Genomic DNA, 6,354 nt, shown 5'->3' with positions numbered 1-6,354 from the left:
CCCCCCCCCCCCCCCCCGCCAAATAGAACTACCCTATGACCCAGCAATTGCACTACTGGGTATTTACCCCAACGATACAGAAGTAGTGAAGAGAAGGGCCATAGGCACCCCGATCTTCATAGCAGCATTGTCCACGACAGCTAAATTCTGGAAGGAGCCGAGGTGCCCTTCAACAGATGACTGGATAAAGAAGATGTGGTCCATATATACAATGGAATATTACTCAGCCATCAGAGAGAATGATTACCCAACATTTGCAGCAACATGGATGGGACTGGAGGAGATTATGCTAAGTGAAATAAGTCAAGCAGAGAAAGACAATGATCCTATGGTTTCGCTCACTTATGGAACATAAGGAATAGCAGGGAGATCGGTAGGAGAAATAAGGGAAGAATGAAGCGGGGATAAACAGAAAGGGGAATGAACCATGAGAGACTATGGACTCTGGGAAGCAAACGGAGGGCTTCAGAGGGGAGGGGGTGGGGGATTGGGGTAGGCCAGTAATGGGTATTAAGGAGGGCACGTATTGCATGGAGCACTGGGTGTTATACGCAAGTAATGAATCATGGAACATTGCATCAAAAACTAAGGATGTACTGTACGGTGACTAACATGACAATAAAAATTAAAAGAAAAAAGAAAAAAAAAAAGAAAGTGTACCATCTGTGACTCCAGAAGCTATCAGGAGCTGGAGAAATCTGTATGTCCAACTGAGCAATCCCAGCGAATTCCCACATTCATGGGGCACTTGGACCAAAATCCTGAGACCCACACTCACCCCAACCCATTCTCTCCACTTAGCCCCGGACTGCCCACAGAATGGTCTATCAGAATTTCCATTCTCCTAGGCACTGACACTAACCATAGTTTGGGTTTCAGAAGTTCACCCCCAGAAGCCTGAATCCAAAGACATAGGGATTGGGGAACCCTGAGCCATAACTGATCCTCGGCATGCCACACAGAATGAAACCAGGCCATTTGGGACTCCAGAAACTATTCGGTGCAGGAGAAATCTGCATGTCCCACTGAGTCGATCCCAGACAACTCCCACATTCAGGGGACCCTTGGACAAAAATCCTGAGCTGACATTCACCACAACCCACCTACTCAAATCAGGCCCCGGGACGATCAGCACAAAGCTGGTAGATTGGACCTCCCATGCTCCTAGGCCCCAACCCACATGCTAGGTGGGGTTCTTAGAGGTCATTCCCAGTGGCCTATCTCTAAGACAGAGGGCTTGGGGAAACCTGAGCCATACCTGGGAATCAGCATGACACAAGAAGGAAACCGTGCCATTTGGGAGCTGTAGACAGAATCCAGAGCATGAGAAATCGGAATGCCCACCTGAGCCAATCCCAGCGAACCCCCACTTTCACCACACTACTTACCAAAAACCCTGAGCCTGACGCTTACCCCCAAACCACGCCCTCGATTCAGGCATCCAGGTTTGTGTGTATCCAGCCAGCATATCAGATCTCCCATGGGCCTCGGCCCTAACCTTACCCCAAGTTGGGTTCTGAGGGTTCCATTCCCAGAGGCCTGGCCATAAAATCCAGAGACTGGGCATCCATTAGCAATACCAAAGGACTCAGGCTGACAGAGAAGGAAACGGTATCATTTGGGACTCCAGAACGGATGCAGAGGAGGAGAAATCTGAATGTCTGCCTGCGTCAATCCCCACGATCCCCACATTCACCGGTCCCCAGGCCACAAACCCAATGCTTGACACTCACCCCAACCCATGCCATCAACACCCCCCTCGGGTAATTAGCCACACAGCCAGCCTATTGGAACTCCCATTCTCCTAGGCCTAACCCCTAACCCTAGTTTTGGTTCTGAGAGGTCCATTCTGAGAATGCTGGAAAGAGAAATGTGGCTCCTGATGGGGACACGCAGCTCCCCTCTGGGGCAGGGCATCATCCTCCCCTCACAGGGGATCCATGGAAGTGTTCCATCAGGTGACTGACAGGGCTGCCTCTCGAGAAGGCTACCCTGGCATCGGGTTGCACAGGACAGAGGAGGAGAGCTAGATGGGAGAGAAGACAATACCCTGGAGGCCATGGTTGCTGGTTGCTGACCTGGGGTCATGCCATGAGCCCACATGGCACCTTTCTTTTAGAGAAAGCTACCCCTGCACCTCCTAGAAAATATTTCTAATGAAGTACAAGTCCATCAGGACTACGGTGTGAACGGTGGTACGTGGCCAACATGCTAGGAGTCAGTAATTCTAACAAGGGCTGACCCCTCCCCCATCTCACAAAACCTTCTTCTGTCCCCATGCAACTCATGGTCTACCCTCAGAAAAATCCCGAGGAAACAAACCTTTAATCTGAATGCTCTCTTCACCTTCTGCTTCAAATCTCGTCCAACCACAATCATATGAAACGAGAAATCCATCTCAAGAAGAAAATGGGACAGTCAAAAATAGGTGGCGATTTCACAACATGCTACCGAACAACCAACAAAGAAGAAATCAAAAGAAATTTTACAAGTACCTTGACACAAATGAAAAAGAGAACCTACAAAAACTTACCGGAGGCAGCAAAAGTGGCTCTAGGGGGACGTTCTCAGAAATTCAGGTCTTCCTCAATCCACAAGAAAGCTCTCCATAGACAACCTAATTTTAAATGGTAAAGAAGTAGGGGGAAAAAAGCAAAGCCCCCAATTAGTAGACATAAGGAAATAACAAAAAGGAATATGGAAATAAATCCAATGGAGACTAAAAGGACCAAAAAAAAAAATCAATGAAAATAAGAGCTTCCTTTTTTGGAAAGATAAACAAAAACATAGACTCACCGAGAAAGAGAGAGGGCTCAAATACAATCAGGAATTAAAGATAATGGATTCCTGTCCCCATCCAAATCAAAAGAACACAGGCAGCAACCTCTTCCACCTTGGACACAGCAACTTCTTTCAAAACAAGTCTCTAAAGGCAAGGGAAACAAAACCAAAAATGAACTCCTGGGACTTCATCCAGATAAAAAGTTTCCACCCAGCAAAGGAAACGATAGACAATACTAAAAGGCAACCTACAGAAACAAAGAAGATATTTGCAAACGACATTACAGAGAAACGGCTGGTATCCACGATCTATAAAGAGCTTCTCAAACTCAACACCCAAAACACAAATAATCTGGTCAAGAAATGGGCAGAAGACATGAACAGACACTTCTCCCAAGAAGACATACAAATGGGCAACAGACACGTGAAAACATGCTCCACATCACTTGCCATCAGGGAAGTACAAATCAAAACCACATTGAGACACCACCTCACACCAGTCAGAATGGCTAAAAAGGAGGGCACATATTGCATGGTGCACTGGGTGTTGTACGCAAGTAATGAATCATGGAACTTTACATCAAAAACTTGGAATGTACTGTATGGTGACTAATATAACATAATAAAAAATTATTATAAAAAACAAACAAACAATATATCCCAAACAAACAAACAATATATATTTGCTTTATAATAAAGCAAAATATATTGAAAAAAAAAAAAGAATGGCTAAAATGAACACGGCAGGGAACCACAAATGCTGGTGAGGATGTGGAGAAAGGGGAACCCCCTTGCACTGTTGGTGAGAATGCAACTCTGGAAACTCTGGAAAACAATATGGAGGTTCCTTAAAACAAACACAGAGTGACTCTACGACCCAGCAATTGCACTACTTGGTACTTACCCCATTGACCCAGTAGTGAAAAGAAGGGGCACCTGTATTCCCATGTTCACAGCAGCAATGTCCACAACAGCCAAACTTGGAAGGAGCCAAGATGTCCTTCAACAGAGGAGTGGATAAAGAAGATGTGGTTCATACGTACAATGGAATATTACTCAGCCATCAGAAAGGATGAATACCCACCATTTGCTGGACATGGATGGACCAGGAGGGGATTATGCTAAGTGACATAAGTCAAGCAGAGAAAGACAATTATCATATGGTTTCACTCCCATGTGGAATGGAAGGAATAGCATGGAGGACATGAGGAGAAAGAAGGGAAAAAGGAAGGGGGGGAATCAGAGGGGCAGATGAACCATGAGAGACTCTGGGAAACAAACTGATGGTTGCAGAAAGGGAGGGGGTAGGGAGACGGGTTATCCCGGTAATGGGTATTAAGCAAGGCATGTGTTGTGATGAGCACTGGGTGTTCTATGTGAACAATGAATCATGGAACACTACATCAAAAACTAATGAAGTACTGTAGGGTGACTATCATAACATCATTGAAAAAAAAGAGAAAGATAGAACTCCATACAGGAAAACTGTCACTATTTGCAAATGAAATGATGCTATATATAGAAATCCCTCAAGATTCCACCAAAAAACTGTTGGAATAAACAAATTCAGTAAAGCTGCAGGATAGAAAGTCAACATACAGAGACCTGTTGCATGCATGCATTCATGCATTTAATTAATTTATTTATTTATTTTAGATTTTATGGATTTATTTGACAGAGAGAGAGAAAGAGCAGAAGCAGGGGGAGTGGCAGGCAGAGGGAGAAGCAGACTACCCGCTAAGCAGGGAGCCCAGTGCGGGGCTCGATCCCAGCACTCTGGGACCATGACCTGAGCTGAAGGCAGACGCTTCACTGATGGAGCCACCCAGGTGCCCCAACTTGTTGCATTTCTAGATACTGATGACACACTTTTGCAAAGAGAAATTAAGAAAGCAATGCCATTTACAACTGCATCGAGAAAAAATCTAGGCATAAAAGGAACCAAGAATGAGAAAGACCTGGTACACTCAACACATGGCAGAAAAGAAAGGAAAAACGTGTGTGGGTAGGGGATGTATGGGTCAAAGATTTGGAAGGCAACACAAATAAATGGAAGTGTATGCCATGCTCATTAACTGGAAGAGTTAATTATGTGAACATGTCCATCGTACCCAAAGCAATCAATGGACAGATGTGATGAAATCCCTACCTGAATTCCAATGGTATTATTCAAAGACACAGAAGACAGCCTAAAGTTCCTATGGAATCACGAAAGACCCCAAATACCCAGAGTGATCTGGAGAAAGCAAGCTGCGGTCACCACACTCCCAAATTTCAAGCTAGATTACAAAGCCATAGTCATCAAAGCAGTATGGTACTGGCATAAACACACACATACACAGGTCAGTGGAACAGAATAGTAAAGCTCAGAAACTAACCCACACCTAGATGATCCTAACTTACGAAACAGCAGAAGATATGCCATGGGGAAAGGACCGTCTCTTCAGTGAACGGTAACAGGAAAACTGGACACTAAATGCAGAAGAATGTAACTGGATCACTTTCTTACACTGCACACAAAATATTTTAATGGATGAATGACTTGAACATAAGACCTGAATCCATAAACCTCCAAGAAGACACAGGTACTAAATTTCTCGACTTTGGTCTTGGCAAAGAGTCTTTGGATTGGACACCAAATGCAAAGGCAACAGATGCAAAAATAAACAAGTGGAACGACATCAAATGGAAATCTTCCACAAAGCCAAAGAAACCATCAAAAACTTAAAAAGGCAGAGGACTCAATGAGAAAAAGTATCTGCACATCATATGTGTGAGAAGAGGCTAATATCCAAAATACACAAGACACTCAAACAAATCAAAACACACACACACACACACACACACACACACACACACACAAACAGTATAAAACACAGGGAGAATGTGTGCATAGATACTTTCCAAAGATGGTATACAGGTGGCCAAAAGAGACAGAAAAAGTTGTTCAACATCATAATCATCATCAGGGAGACATAAGTCAAAACCACAATCGGCTATCACCTCACATCTGTTGCAACGGCAATCGTCCCAGAGACAGACACCAGGTGTGGTCAAGGGTGTGCAGACGACGGGACCCTGTGCACTGTTGGTGGGAATGGAAATGGGTGCAGCCACTGTGACAAACGGTATGGAGGTTCCTGAAAAATAAATACAACTACCACACGACCCAGTAATGGCTCTACTGAGTAGTATTGATTTGGAGAGCACAAAAACAGTACCTCAAAAAGACAGATGCACTCCCATGTTCACTGCAGCATTATTCCCAATAAACAGACATAGAAACACAGACCTTGGGAGCCTTATGCTAAGTAACTCAGACACAGAAAGACAAATACCAGATGCTCTCATGTGTATTCCACGTGGAATAAACAAATACTGAATGCATAGATATGGAGAACAGATGGGTGGGTACCTGATTTGGGGAACAGGGCGGGGGGGACGGGTGAAGGTGGTCAAAGACGCAGTGTCTGAGTGAGAAAATCCGACAGTCATGGAATGTTCTGTGCAGCATGGAGACTAAAGCTAACCCTGCAGGATGAAGTACAGGTTCCCCCGCTCTTTGAAAGTACG

The sequence above is a fragment of the Ursus maritimus genome, unplaced genomic scaffold, assembly GCF_017311325.1.
Source record: "Ursus maritimus isolate PB19 unplaced genomic scaffold, ASM1731132v1 scaffold_2, whole genome shotgun sequence".
NCBI classification, from domain to species: Eukaryota; Metazoa; Chordata; class Mammalia; order Carnivora; family Ursidae; genus Ursus; species Ursus maritimus.
This window is presented reverse-complemented; position numbering follows the sequence as displayed.